General features: G+C 37.5%; 1 long non-coding RNA gene and 1 other non-coding gene across 2 annotated transcripts in view; both read left to right on the top strand.

Moving 5' to 3' along the window:
* Positions 1–4,716: 4,716 nt before the first annotated feature.
* The window catches only part of LOC122082386, a 15,424-nt gene continuing 3,904 nt past the window's right edge, over positions 4,717–16,236 (top strand). Inside the window, exons 1-2 of the long non-coding RNA XR_006141304.1 lie at positions 4,717–4,972; positions 5,356–5,418. This is a non-coding gene — a long non-coding RNA (uncharacterized LOC122082386). The remainder of the gene's footprint in view (positions 4,973–5,355; positions 5,419–16,236) is intronic.
* LOC122082956 lies at positions 13,582–13,688 on the top strand. Its single transcript, XR_006141491.1, has one exon. It is a non-coding gene; the product is annotated as a small nucleolar RNA R71 (small nucleolar RNA).

Genomic DNA, 16,236 nt, shown 5'->3' with positions numbered 1-16,236 from the left:
AAATCATAAACATAAAAGGCTGAATAAGAATAAAAGAGTGCTTGCATTAATTGACATAAAAAACTATTACAAAAGTGATTAAAGAAAAAATAAAGAAGAACTAAAACTAGAGAGAGAGAGAGAGAGAGAGAGAGAGAGAGAGAGAGAGAGAGAGAGAGAGAGAGAGAAGAAAACTAAGCATAAACTAGAAAATAAACTAAGGGAAATAATAATAAATCGGAGGGGGGAGGAAGGGGCTTTATAGGGCTTTTATTTTGCCTCCTTCCTTCTACAAGTCTTCTTTAAGAAAAGAAAGAAAATAAAATAAAATTCCTCATTCTCTGAGATATTGTGTGAGGAAAGAGAGAATCTGTTTCCAAAATTAACAAATTCTATTCCTTCCTTGCAATATTAACCAATATCTTGCAATCTTGATTAAATCAGAAAGGAATCTTTGCATAGCATCTTCAAGATCTTGTGAGGTGGCAAGGAGAGAGAATAATCTTCAGGATTTTGTAGGAGAGAGGATATGGTTCTAATGAGTGGGTCCCACCTTTGGACTAGTTCTTGATTCACTTTAAGCACTTGCTCTTGTAGACTTGGAAAATAAAAAAAAACAAGAAAAATAAAAGTAGTTGTTATACCTGAACCCTAAAACTTCCTATTTAATGTTCAGGTGCAACGCCGAAGGACACCAGTACCAGTGAGCACTGGGTTGCATCCGTCTTTTGCCAAGGAAGGAAGGGTGACCCCACTTGCACCTGCTACCCATGCTTAAGTAATTAGAAAGGATTCTGGACCGGAAGGGAAATGTCAATTGAACCTCACACACACTAGAGACCCTGGAGAAGGCCCCACTCAGACTGAGGAGAGATCTCCATACAAAGTGACCAGTTCAGCATTCACCGGCTGATGGTCACCGGTGGATGAAGCATCCACCAGTGAACAGCCTCCGGTGAGAATACTGGCCGAAAACGGGTTAATTTACCGTGGGACCCAGATGTTCACACCCGTACACATCAAACCACCCCTAATAGTTGGTACAACCTATTGGGGAATAGATGAACGTATCCGGACACCCTAAGGTGGGCCCGTTAGTGCCGAATAACGGAATAACCCGGTATTGGGTAAAAAACCCATTAATTCCCCAAACAACCCTTAGTGGGACTTAAGTGGCTATAAATAGGGCTCTTACCATACATTTCTTCTCCTACCAAAATAGAAAGAAGGAAAGGGAGAAAGAAGAAGAAGGAGAAGGAGAGGAATGAAGGAGGAAGGCTAGGGCTCCATTCTTGAGGTAAGCCCATATGCTCATCTCTCCACACACACACACATAAATCTCTATCTATCTCTCTCTCTCCTTCCCATTTCACTCTTTATTGGGAGTAATGGAGACCCAACCAAATTCCACCTACCCAACCATAAATACTACATAATGGGAGAGGAAAATTAGAGTAAGAGACCTACATTGGCAAGGTTATTCACTCAACCTTGGGTCTAAGGACAAATCCCTATGAAATCCCTAGCGAAAACCCTAGGATTTGGGAATTTGAACAAATCCTCTATGACCTAACATCCTAACCTAATCCTAAGTTGGGGAAAATGAAATTAAACCTAGGTATGGTGTGTGAGAGTGATCTCATGAGCCATTAATGACCATTCCATGAGATAAACCTAAGTCTTCCCCAATGTATCCTAACCTAGACTTGTGTATTGAGGAAATTGGGTGTATCTTGAAACCCTATGTTGATCCACTCACTAATTTCACTAAACCTAAGCTAAGCGAACTGTGTGAGGATACCCTACATGAAAAATCAACCCTAAAATCATAAAACCCAATTTGTAAACTATACAAAAGAAGGAGAAAGGGGAATGGAGTTGGAAAATGACACCCCACTGAAAAATACGTATTTCCACCACCATACACAGGGACCACAGGGCCAATAGGGCTGATTTGGGCAAGAAAACCCCAATTTTACCTTCATCGACAGATGGTCACCGGCCAACCGGTGAAGGCAGGAACCATCCACCAGTGAAAATATTATAGGATGTGCATTCAGTTCGGATTCATCCACCGGTGAACTCACCGACGGATGACCATCCACCGGTGAACCATTTTAAAGTTAATTTTTAATCCTTTTAATTGGGGCACGAGTCTTAGTGTCCCACTCCTCTATGAATAACCAAATAACCTAAAAAATTATGTATCCTAGGAGTGGAACCGAGAAGTGACGGGGACACGCAACACGAAACCATCAACAATCTACCGCTATCTAGAACACGAGGTGAGGGGATTTTGTGTGTTTTTATGGAATGCTTGCATCATAATGCATATGTGTATGAATTTTATCATTTTGCATATTATTATATTATTCCTTATATATGGTGTTGATGTGGCATGAGAATGTGGATTATGATTGTGCATATGTGCGTGTGTGTGTGACTGGGGTGCAGGGTGGTCAACGGTTGATGTCGGCAGCATTGCATGCTCAGGGTGTATGTGTGCGTGTGGGTGTGTGATTGGAGTGCAGGGTGGCCAACGGTTGGTGTCGGCGGCACTGCATGCTCAAGGTGTATGTGTGCGTGTGGGTGTGTGACTGGGGTGTAGGGTGGCCAACTGTTGGTGCCGGCGGCACTGCATACTCAGGGTGTGTGTGTGTGTGTGTGACTAGGGTGTAGAGTGGCCAACGGTTGGTGCCGGTGGCACTGCATGGTCAGTGTGAGTGTGTGTGTGTGACTGGGGTGCAGGGTGGCCAATGGTTGGTGCCGACGACACTGCATGCTCAAGGTGTGGGTGAGTGTGTGAGTGTGATTGAATTGTGTTGTGGCATATTAGAATGCATTGGGCTAGGATAACCACCTTGGTGCTATAACCCTTGCCAATAGGGGTTTACGTATTGGCTAATCCTCTCATCCGACGGTCCGTGGTTGGGGACAATTTTCGGTGACTGAGGTGCAAAGATGCCAGCGTCGTGACAAACCCTCACGCGATGTTTGATTCGGTGATGGGTATACCCTACATGCGATGTTGGATTCGATGTAGTGGTATCATGGGAGGGTTATAAATAGGGGTTTGCCGGGTAACGATGTGGTTTCAGAACCAGCACACTCCTGACTCGCAACTAGCTAATATCCCTGGGGACTGATAATGTACATTCATGACTGGGGATAACACCTACATTGCAGTAGCACTTATACCCCCTTTGGACTTAGAAATTGTTGCTTAGAATTGCTTGATAATAAATGGATCATGTCATTGCACTCACATAATTGCATTCATATTGATGTGGTCGGGCATGAATATTCATACTGTTGCATTTTCTTGGATTGTCATGATTGCTTGTGTGTGTTACCCTCACTGGACTTCGTGGAAGCTCACCTCCTGTTGTTGCCCCTTTTTAGATGTTGATTCAGGAAATCCTTTGGAAACTGTAATCGAGGTCCCGACTCTCTACGGAGGTGACTTCTGGGATGAGGAGCTAGTTACGCATGAGGATGGATGCGTGTGCGATGATTGTGCATTTGGAGCACTCTGAGGATGGGAGTATCATCTTCTATTTTTTATTCTTTTTGTACTTAACAGATGTAGCCCTATGGGGGTATAACTGTAATTATGATTAAGATGTGAAAATATTCTTTTTGTGTAAATATGGTAAATATCAATAGAAATCACCAGTTGATATATATTTTGTTTATATTATAAGTATGTGATTTTAGAATTCATTTCATAATCTTATGAACTTAAAGTATTGCATCGTGGATCCTGGATGGATGGTGGACACGTGTGCGTGTCCATGTCGCCAGCCTTCAGGTGAGTGAAGACGGGGTGTGACAGTAGTACTATCCAAAGTGGGGTAAAATGTACACTTATACCCCTAAGATTTCACACACTATTGTGCTCATCATAGGCAGTTTGCTTGAACCATGTATATCTGGTGTATTTGCTTGTTTTACTTTCCATTGCATATTAAAGTGCATGTCACTTAAAAAGTGGGTATACACTATCTAGTAGACTTGGCCACTTTGTAATAGTGAGGTGGAAGTGCATAAGTTCTGTGTGTGATTGGTAAAATTGGTCAGCGTCAGCTAATCAAGGTTTGATTGAAGATAGATCATTATTATTGTGAAGATCAGAGTGTATTGCGAAATGTTTTTGGAGACACTGATTCACCTCCTCTCAATGTCAACCTGGAAACATCACATTATGTGACAAAATCTCATTGAAATCACTAATGAGAAGAAATTGAACATGAATTGATGGTGGGAAACATAGCTTGGGGTATCCCATAGCAATACGAATTTGAGTTTGAAGTGGAGCATAAACCCCAATTAAACACTATTGATTATTCTACAAAAAAAAAAAAAAAAAAAAAAAAAAAAAAAAGAACACCATTGATATCTACTATAAGATCATTCACAAAACGCAACAATGAATATGTCCCTAATGACAACTCTGTTAAATTGTATAGATTATGAACAACATAGCAACCAAAATAATCTTTATACATAAACTTTGGCTAAACCTGATTGAGCCCTATGACATGCTTGCCCCACCTAGATAATTTAGGCAAAAAAATATGAGGCACTCTAATGGTATGCATTTCTATTCTGAGAATGTGCATTTTCATTCTCAAAACGCAAAATGCATTCTTAACTGAGAATGTGAATATTGTTTGGATATGGTTAAAATGTATTCTTCATTTCAAATTACTTAAGGGCGTGCGTCATTAGGCGACTCCAGAGAATGTAATTCCGTAGAATAATGATTTTCTATTTCTTTAATCTGTTTGGTTCCACTTGAAGATAATTCATGGTAGCAGATTCTATGGTAGCATATTTACACAATAGGAGATCTCAAAATCGAAACACATGATTCCAGCCTAGGTATAAAAGAGCGTAGTTCTTAAGTGAACCTTGAGGATCGGGTTGTGATCTGCTTGTTGCTGTTCTTTGAAAGTTTTGGAGTTGTGGACCTCTTGGAAGCCGATTAGAGGTCTCTCTCAACTCGTCTTCTTCTTCTCCCTCTCCTTCTCTGTCTTTGTCTTCTTCGTCTCTAGCATTTAGGGTTTAACTGCCATTTTTTTTAAATCCCTACCAGCCAAACCTACGTTTCTCTTTCTCTCTCTCAACTCTTCTTCTCACTCTCCTTCTACATCTATGTCGATGTCTTCTTCTTCTCCGACATTTAAAGTTTATCTACCTTTCTTATTTTAAAATTCCTACCAAAGCAAAACCTAGGTTTCTCTCTCTCTCTCTCTCTCTCTCTCTCTCTCTCTCTCTCACACACACACACACACCCACACACACACACTTATTGGAAGCTAATTTTAATTTCGTTGCAAACCCTCTGATGTGGGGTTTTTTTTCTTATGGAAGGTTGTATCAGGCGACTAAATGCCTTTTAGCAAATCGTCTCGAGCCTCTAGCAGATCATCTTAGGTACATCATCCTCTCTCACTTTCTCTCCATTTTCTATTATTTGCAAGCTCTAATGTCTTTTTATGTACATAGTTCATGTTCTTCGGCTTAGCTCTGATGTCTTTGCAAGTTCTTTTAATTTTCTTATATATTTTCTGTTTGATTTGAAATAATGAATATTTATTTAATGTTAGTGATTGCCTCATTTGATACTGAATTCTACCAATTCTGATGAAAATTTTTAATGTTCAGGGGTCAGGATAATTTAGGGATTTCTATGTGGGGGGGGGGTAGGGAGAGGAGATTTCACATAAAATAATCACATATAGATGAAGGAATGCTTCTATGTAAAAAATTCAAAAAAAAAAAAAAAAAACTTCACTATTATTCTGAGGAATACCAAAGTGGGAGAGAACCCTCTATGTGATTGAAATTCAAATCTACATTAGTTGCTGCTTGAGTTTTAAAATATGTTACCACAAGCGTACGGTATATTGTAGCCAACATGTCAATCACAAGGAGATTAGTCACTCTATCTTACCTACTCTAAGTACGACAAGAGTGAACAAGGGTTGGTTGATTTTAGATTGTGGTCCTAGAACATGCATATAAACAAAAGAAAATGACCCACACATTCAACATCTAAATTAAACAGTTCTAACGCTGGATTACTTTAATTAGAGGAGTAAAGTAAATGCTGAAAATAACAAATAAAAAAAAGAACTTGCAAATAATAAAGCTAAACTAACAAATAAAGAACTGAAATAGAAAGCAAGTACGTAAAGAAAAATTCTCAATACATCGGCCGAATTTTCGGAAGAGGCACTACTGTAGGCATCACCTTCAATTATAGCACATATGTAATAAGAACATGAGAAAAAAAAAATAATACTCATGAATAAGATATCAATCTCTAATGAGTAGGCTTAATATCGGAGAGAGGTGATAGGGGACACATCATCATCAATTTGAGTTCTTACCAATTAAAGACCCTCAAACAATAGGCCAAACTTCTGAGGGAGGCATAGCCAAACACACCTCTTCAGCTTTAGCACTTATAAATTAAGGTCACACACACTAAGTAGATAGTAATTCAAAATTTAATCTAGAAGAAAAAAAAAGCATAAAAATCCTAATTCCACGACTTATATTTAAATAAAAATCTTAATTCTATTAATAAACTTTGTCATACCTTGATTATGTGTAAGCTGAATTGAAACTTGATTGATTTGGAGTGATGATATTGGAACAGAATTATTGATGAAGAACTTGCTCTCTTGAACTTGAAAACTCTTGATTCTTATCACTTGAACCAATTCTTTCTTAGAACTAGAAAGTTTGAAAGTTAGAACTATGGATTGCACTAATTATATTAACTAAACTATGAACTAAATTAACAAAGTAAACTAATAATTAAACAAAATAATAATTAAAAACCGAATTATATTATCATTAATCACTTGAATAAAAGCTTAAAGAAACATAAGGAGAAAGAGAAGAGAACTAAGCATAAACTAGACAAAAAAAAAACTAGAAAATAAACTAAGGGGAATAATCCTCCTAGAATGGGGGGGGGGAGAAGGGGCTTTTATAGGGCTTTGGTCTTGCCTCATTCCTTCTACAAGTCTTCTTTAAGAAAAGAAAGAAAATAAAATAAAATTTAATCTTAGTAAAAATCTTCATTCTCTGAGATATTGTGTGAGGAAAGAAAGAAATTGTTTCCAAAATTAACAGATTCTATCCCTTCTCTGCAATTAACCAATATCTTGCAACCTTGACTAAATCAGAAAGGAATTTCTACATAATATCTTCAAGATCTTGTGAGGTGGCAAGGAGAGAGAATAATCTTCAGAGTTTTATAGGAAAGAGGATGTGGTACCAATGAGTGGGTTCCACCCCTACTGACTTTGGTTCAATGTATGGGCTACCTTTGGACAAGTTAGTTCATGCTTAAACCGGTTCTTGGTTCACTTTAAACACTTTCTCTTGTAGACTTGAAAACTGCAAAAAAAAAAAAAAAAAAAAAAAAAAAAAAAAGTAGTACTATCTAAAATGGGAAAAAATGTACACTTATATCTATAAGATTTCACACATTATTGTGCTCATCAAATTCCCCCATACTTGACTTTTGCTTATCCTCGAACAAAACAAATAAAATAAAGAATTAAAAAAAAAGCCTAACTCACTTTCATAGGAATCACAGTTGCATTTAACACGTGCAACAAGCCTTTAAACCCCTAAGTTACCCTAGTGGATGAGTTGTGTCTCGTGGATGTTTGCAGTGAATATACACAAAAAATTCAGATTAACTTGAAAAATTATAATTTTAAGCTTCCAATAACTACAAAACACACACCCTCTTTCAATTAGGCACATCAACCGAGGAACCCCACATTTGAACTTTAATACTCCATCTAGATTTAGAAACAAACACACAGCTCAAATAGGGACGACCCTTACCATATTGTAAGGTAGAGACTATGAACTAGGGTTTTTGAGTGTTGACCAATCATAAACAACAAAGCATAATGGTATCTTTTCTCTCTCTCTCTCTCTCTCTCTTTTTAAATAATTTTTTTTTTCGTTCTTTAGTAGAGAACTCATTCTACTCCACTACATTTGACCTGAATAATATGGTGAAGCAAACACCAGAAACCCAAGTTACAAAGTAGCTTCGCTTTATGCATATGCCAACAAAGACAGTGATGCTAAGTTCTTTTCAAAAGTGTTCCTTCCTAAGAGGTTCGATCAAAACACCCCACTTCATGAGGCGTAGTATTCTATCTCGCTCTTAGAAATTCTATACTTATTTTCTACTCTTTTTTTTAACCAATTTTCACTTTCTTTGCATATCCATATCATATATTTTTATACTATGCCAAGAATATGGTCTTAACTACTAACCTAAGAACAAAGACACCAACTAACAAATGGTCCTACACCTTAAGACAAATATCTCTAAATCATTTAAGGGAGGTCCCACTTCAAGACATATAATCATTACCATCCTCTCAATAGGGATTATAGTATTAAGATGGTACTAAGATGGATCCTAGATCTCAATTTTCTTCTTCTTTTTTTGTAAGGTGTGTATACAGCACAGAAAAACTCTAAAACGTAGCCTCAAGTTCTAAAAGGTCAAACCCTCCCCCATACTTAAATTGTGTAATGTCCTTAATGTAGAAAAAGAAAGAAATGATAAGACAAAATAATAAGAAGGACAAAGGAAAGAAAATTACCAAATGGGATCAAATATCATCAAAAAGAGGCTTATGAAGAATCATGACATCTGCATCATGCATTGAAGGTAGCTCAAGGAATGGCTTCAGACAGTGCCCATTGACTTTAAAAATTTCTTGGGTGGATGGATTCATGACCTCTACGGCACCATAGGGGAATACAGTTTGCACAAGGTAAGGACCTTCCCATCGAGAACAAAGTTTTCCTAGAAAGATATGCAATCTAGAACTGTACAGGAAAACTTTTATGCTTAGTGCAAAACTTTATCACTAAGCATAAAAGTTTTCCTAACAAGATGCCTATCATGAAAAACTTTAGTCTTTTCCTTGGAAAGTTTTGCACTATCATAGGCATCATTTCGTAATTCCTCAAACTCAGATGGTTGGAGACCTCTATAAGCTCCTGTGGTAGATAAATCAAAATTTAATTTCTTAATTGCCCAAAAGAAATGATGCTTTAACTCAACAGGAAGGTGGCAGTCTTTTTCGTATACCAAACGGTATGGGGATTGATCAAGTATGGTCTTGTAAGCAGTCCTATATACCCACAAAGCATCCAATAGACGGTTTGACCAATCCTTTCGATTTGAGTTAACTATCTTCTCTAAAATCTGCTTGATCTGTTTGTTGGACACTTCTACCTGCCCACTGATTTGGGGGTGGTATGGGGTAGCCAACTTGTGGGTAATCCCATACTATTTCATTAAGGCCTCAAAAGGCTTATTACAAAAATGCTTGCCCTTATCACTAATGATAGCTCTAGAAGTACCAAATCAGAAAAAATGTTTTCCCCTAAAAATTGAATGACCACCTTATGGTTATTGGTTTTACAAGTATGAGCCTCAATCCATTTAGACACATAGTCCACAACTAGTAAAATATATTCATATCCACATGACTTAGGGAAGGGGCCTATAAAATCTATTCCCCAAACATCAAAAACCTTAACCACGAGGATTGGGTTGAGAGGCATCATGTTCCCTCTACTGATTTTTCCTAAAGACTGACAAGAAGGACAAACCTTACAATAAGCAAATGCGTCATTGAAGAGGCTGGGCTAATAAAATCCATATTGCAATACCTTGGCCGTAGTCTTAGTAGGCCCAAAATAGCCGCTAGAAGCCTGATCATGGCAAAAGGAAAGAATAAAATGGTGCTCATGATCAGGGATACATCTCCTGATAATTTGGTCAGGGCATAACTTAAAAAGGTAAGGATCATCCCAAAAGAAATACTTAACCTGTGAATGAAAACGGTACTTCTCTTGGGAAGACCAATGATCCTGAGTCTTGTTTGTAACTAAAAAATTTATAATATCTGCAAACCAAGGTCCACCAGATGCTGTAAAGAGTTGATCATCGGAAAAATACTCGTTAACTAGAGAATTCACAGTCAAAGACTTGGGTAACCGGGACAAACGGTCTACAACCAAATTTTCATTGTCTTTCTTATCCTTAATTTCTAGGTTAAATTCCTGCAAAACCCATCTGATGAGACGAGCTTTGGCATTCTTTTTCTAAACAAGGTACCTGATAGCTACATGGTCATTGTAAATAATTACATGAGAACCTATCAGATATGCACGAAACTTTTCTAATACAAATACAACAGCTAAAAATTCTTTTTTAATTGTGGTGTAGTTCAGTTGTGCATCATTGAGAGTTCTACTAGCATAATAAATAACACAAGGAAGCTTATCAACTCTCTACCCTAAGACTGCCTTTATAGTAAAATTAGATGCATCACACATTAATTCAAAGGGCTCAGTCCATAAGGGAGCTTAAATAATGGGGGTTGTAGTCAACACCTTCTTTAATTGCTCAAAGCACATGAGGCATTCACTAGAAAATTCGAAGGATTGTTTTTATCAAAAGATCGGTGAGAGGTTTAGCCATATGACTGAAGTTCTTAATGAACCGACGATAGAACCCTGCATGACCCAAGAAGGAAAAATGTCCTTAACTGACTTGGGAGGTGGTAAATTAGAAATTAAGTCCACCTTAGCTCTATCAACCTTGTTCCCTTCTTTGGAAATGATATGACCCAACACTATACCTTGTGTAACCATGAAATGGCATTTCTCCCAATTGAGAACTAAATTAGTCGCTTTGCACCGTTTGAGTACTAAAGAAAGATGATACAAACAATTAGAAAATGAGGAACTATGAATAGAAAAGTCATGCATAAACACTTCAAAAAAGTGCTGCACCATATTAGAAAAATGGTCATCATGTATCTTTGGAACGTGGTAGGGGCATTACAAAACCCAAAAGACATACGTCGATAAGCAAGGGTTCCATAGGGCATGTAAAGGTGGTCTTGTGTTGATCATCTAAAACAATGGGAATCTGGTTATAGCCAGAATAACAATCAAGGAAATAATAATACTCATGTCCGGCTAACCGCTCTAACATTTGATCAATAATAGGTAAAGGGAAGTGGCCTTTCCAAGTTACCATATTTAATTTCCTATAGTCAATGCACACATGCCATCCTGTTTGGACATGGATAGGGATCAACTCATTTTCATCATTTTGGACTACTGTGACCCCGACTTCTTTGGCACCATGTGCACTGGACTTACCCACTCGCTATTAGAAATAAGGTAGATAATTCCATGATCTAAACACTTTAGGATCTCTTTCTTGATAGTTTCTTGCATCACAGGATTAGCATTTTAAGATCTCTTTCTTGATAGTTTCTTGCATCATAGGATTAGCCCTTCTTTGTGGCTCCCTAGAAGATTTTGAATCCTCCGTGAGGTGAATATGATGTTGAATGATTGAGGGGCTAATTCCTTTAATATTTGCCATAGTCCCAGATGGGGCTTCCTTGTTTTCTTTTAAAACTTTGATCAACTCTTCCTCTTGACTTGAAGTTAAATCTGAGGCAGTAATAACTGGTAGAGTTTGATCTTCTCTTAAGAAGGCGTACCTTAAGTTAGAGGGAAACTCTTTCAAATCAAGCTTAGGTGGCTCAACAATTGAGGGTTTAGAAAGAATTTGATGGAGGACCAATGGGCTTCATGGGTGTATGAAGGCTCCAAACCTCAGAGAAGAAATTTTCAGTATCATCCTCTAATTCTTCCATATACTTTTGAAATTCTGAATCAAAGTCAATGTCAAACGTTTTAACAATATCATCAGAAAAATCCTCAAGCATATTGACCTCTTCATCAATTGTGGGTTGCTTGCCTAACATATGCATGTTGAACTCCATAGTGTGGTTGCCAAAAGATATCCTTAGTAGACCATTCTGGCAATTGATTAATTCATTTCCGGTAATCAAGAATGGTCTTCCAAGAATGATAGGTATCTCATCCCTAGTGGTGAAGGGTTTTGGTGTCCAAAATAATAAAATCAACTGAAAAAATAAATTCTTCTACCTTAAGTAGGACATCTTAAACCATCCCTTTCAAAATCTTGATAGAACAATCAGCCAACTGGAGAATGGTCCCTGTGGATTTCAAATCTCCTAATCCAAGTTGCTGATAAACATGATAAGGTAGAAGGTTCATACTTGCACCATGGTCAAGCAGGGCATGATCAATACGAGTGTTGCCAATGACACAAGCCATAGTGGGACACCTGAGATCCTTATACTTGGCTGCTATAAGTTGTGTGATCATTGAACTAATATTAGCTGCCAAGAATGCCTTTTTGGGTACACTTGTGGTGCGCTTGTGAGTGCATAAGTCTTTGAAGCCTTTGGCATAGGCCAGGATTTAAGTTATGGTATCCAAAAGAGGAATGTTTATCTCTACCTTCTTGAAGACTTCTAAAATTTTTTCCATTGAAGTTGTCTTCTTCTTATTCATCATATGGTTAGGATAGGGGACGGGAGGAACATAAACACTATCAAAAGTTCTCTCATTAATTGAATCATTTTTTGTGGCTTCCACCAAATCATACCTAATTTCTTCAGGTCCATTTGGAAAACCTAAAAGGGGAGGCACAGTAGTAGCCTCAATAGTCAGAGGTTCAACAGAAAGGTCAGATGGTGGAGGAGTAGTACCATTCCATAGATACTCTCGACCACTCGGTAGGGCATATACTGCATTACACTAGTTGGAGTGTCCTTGGTGTTGTTGACTCTGTACAACATTGAGCAGAGGAGTATGTAGCCCTTGTGAAGTCAGCACCTGATATCTAGGATTCGACTCTGGCTGACTAGGTAATTTTTCTTTCCCTTCTCATGCATGATTGTGACAAGTTGGGTGAGTTGCCTCTCCACATTATTGTGGCTTGTCATAATAAGTGTTATGCTTTTCTCTAGCTCGCTAATTCTTATCACCTCTCTAGTGGATGTAAACCCCGAGGATTGTTGATAATGTGCTTGGAGAGGAGGCCTAGAAAAATTTGACTGAGGGCCTAGATTAGGCCAAGGAAAAGAATTAGGTGGTGGTGAAAAATTGGGCCTCTAGGGGCTAGGCTACCCTTGGTTGTGAAAGTTGAATGGGCCTCCTTGATTCCCTTGGCTCCATGAAAAATTAGGGTGATTTCTCCACCCTGGATTGTAAGTATTGCTAAATGAGTTGTTCGAGTAAAGAGCATTAACACTTTCATTACCCCCAGAACTATTAGGGAATTCTTCTATTACATGTCTATGGGAGTGACACCAATTGCACATAGAGATTTGATTTTGGACTTGGTGGACAGAGGCATGTGCTTTAGGGACAAGGGCTTCTATTCTCTTAATGAGGCTATCTAAATGGGACTCCTTAGCTACTATTCCATCGACATAGTACCTTTTACCTCCTATAGTTCTCTCATTTTCTTGAGTAGACTCTCATTCTCTTGTCTTTTTAGCTATGTCAACCAAAAAGTTTCAAGCTTCATTTTCGTTCGCATAAGCTATGAAGCCTATAGGACACATAGACTCTAACATCTACTTGATATAGTAGTTTATCCCTTTATAAATTATTTGACAAAGATGCCATTTATCAATATCATGGTGGGGACACTCTTAGAGAAGGTCTTGGAACCTTTCCATAAGTCTAAAAAATGACTCTTGAGGTTTTTGTTGGAACTACAAGATCTCACTCTTGAGTTTGTTTGATTTATGCAAGGGAAAAATTTTTCTCAAGAACGCTACCGTAAATTGGTCCCATGTGGTAATGGAATTAGTTGGCAACCCATATAGCTATCTTTTTGCTCCATCCTTGAGCAAAAAGGTAATGCATCTAAGTTTAACAGCATCATCACTGAACTATTGTATCTTAATGAGGACACAAACCTCCTTAAATTCTCTTAGGAACAAATAAGCATCCTCAGAGGATAGCCCATGGAAGTGGAGTAACATAGTGATGAATTGAATTTTAAGCTTATAGTTATTCCTCGTGGCAGCTGGTAATATAATGCAAGAAGGTTGGGCTACCCTGACTGGGTAGAATCTATCCTTTAAAGTAGATTTAGGTTGTTCTGTCATTCTTAAAATAGGTACTCTTACTAAACGATTGGTAGAATCATGAGTCCACACACTCATACACTAACTACCTAAGGCAAAATTGTGGTCTTTGAAAAATTAATTATTTACAACTAAAATAGAGGGTGAAATTGGTCAATTGATATGACCCCTCAATAATTTAAACAATGAGTCCAAAGCTGTAAGATTGCCTGTACGTTGATAGCTAGGAATCCATATAGTCTTCGGATCCACCTACAATCGAATCCTAGGGATTTTGTAGTAGAGTGGGGACTACTATATGTTTATGTTTCCACTCTTGGTAAGAGCTTGAATTATTGGAATGAAAAAAAAAAAAAAAAAAGGAATTATTTTACGGATTTTTTTTGTTAGTGATTACTAGCAGGGATCCGGGGTTTCACTCTTCTCTCTCTCTCTCTCTCGCGCGCGCGCGTGAGCGCAAAAAGCACTTCGACTAACCTAAAGTAAAAAAAAAAATCATTATATCTCCCTAGCAATGGCGCCAGAAACTTGTTTGAGTTTAAAAATATGTTACCGCAAGCGTACGGTATATTGTAGCCAATAGGTCGATCACAAGAAGATTAGTCACTCTATCTTACCTACTCTAAGTACAGCATGAGTGAACAAGGAATGGTTGATTTTAGATTATGGTCCTAAAACATGCATATAAACGAAAGAAAATGACCTACACATTCAACATCTAAATTAAATAGTTCTAACGTCATATTACTTTAATTAGAGAAGTAAAATAAATGCTGAAAATAACAACTAAAAAAAAGAATCTACAAATAATAAAGCTAAGCTAACAAATAAAGAACTGAAATAGAAAGCAAGTACGTAAAGAAAAATTCTCAATATATCAGCCGAATTTTCGGGAGAGGCACTACTGTAGGCATCACCTTCAATTATAACACATGTAAATAAGAACACAAGGAAAAAAAATAATACTCTTGAATAAAATATCAATCTTTGATGAGTAGGCTTAAAATCGGAGAGAGGTGATAGGGGACAACATCATCGTCAACTTAAAGTAGGACTTCATCGTCAATTTGGCTATGCCTCCCTCAGAAATCTTCAACTGCAATTATTACCTTTCATATTTTGTTCTCAGATCTAAATTATGTGGGTCGCATAATGAAGTCCTACTTTAAGTTGGATTGTTTCTATCTTCTTCAATGTCAAAATCGATAGCCACTCTCATTAAGTTGTTTTGTCTAATTTTCACGTCATAACATCAGAATTTAATAGTGTTTAAGATTCTGCAGTATGATTGTTAATCTGAAACCTAGTATAAGATATTTACCCTTCTCTTAGGGTCTCTAGGATTACCCCATAGTTCCAGATCTATATATTGGATCAATCTGGAATTTTCAGCAAAGAATTCTAACTTTAAAAGGAGATCTCGACCTGCTTTTCAGGCCCATCTGTTGGTTAATTAGATTATGTTATATAAGAATTCTCCCTAATCTGGACTGTTGTTCCTGTTTTCCATATCGTTTTGATACTATTTTCAATACTACAGTAGTCATCCTTGTCATCTACATTGTGCCTAAAGGCTGGACAACCAGCTTACTATGTTCTTTAGTAGTTGGAGTTAACTATATAAGGTTGTGGCTCCCTAAATCTATATTTGCATTCGAATATAGAAGATTCTTGCAACGTTCATTCCCTTATTATATTCACTTCCCTTTTTCTTTGTGAGTTTCGGGAGTTTCCTCATTCATAGGCCCGAGATCCAAATTTATGAATTGAAAGGTCCGAATGAATGTGGATCTCGGACCTTTCAATAGGTCTTCAAATCGTTCATTTAAATAAATTGAAACCCTTTTTATTAGCCGATCATTAAACTTCTTCAAAATTGAAATTTTGTCAATGGAGACAATATACACCATTGTTTGTTCGATAAAGAATACCAAAGTGGATGATCCGACTCATTCAATATTAACAAAAATCGCAGAAAATCCTTTGATAACATCAATTCCTATTTCTCAATGATATCCCAAGAATCGAGACAATTGGCTGAATCATGAAACCATTTCATAGAAGTTCATTGATAACTTATTTTTATAAAGCAAATCGACTTCGATTCTTAATAAAATCCATAGGCATTCTAGTGGGCATTATGCACTTGTTACACAACAATTAGAGGAAGGGCCAAGCAGGGGGAAAAACGGGT

The sequence above is a fragment of the Macadamia integrifolia genome, chromosome 6 (genome assembly GCF_013358625.1).
Source record: "Macadamia integrifolia cultivar HAES 741 chromosome 6, SCU_Mint_v3, whole genome shotgun sequence".
In the NCBI taxonomy this organism is placed as follows: Eukaryota; Viridiplantae; Streptophyta; class Magnoliopsida; order Proteales; family Proteaceae; genus Macadamia; species Macadamia integrifolia.
This window is presented reverse-complemented; position numbering and strand designations above follow the sequence as displayed.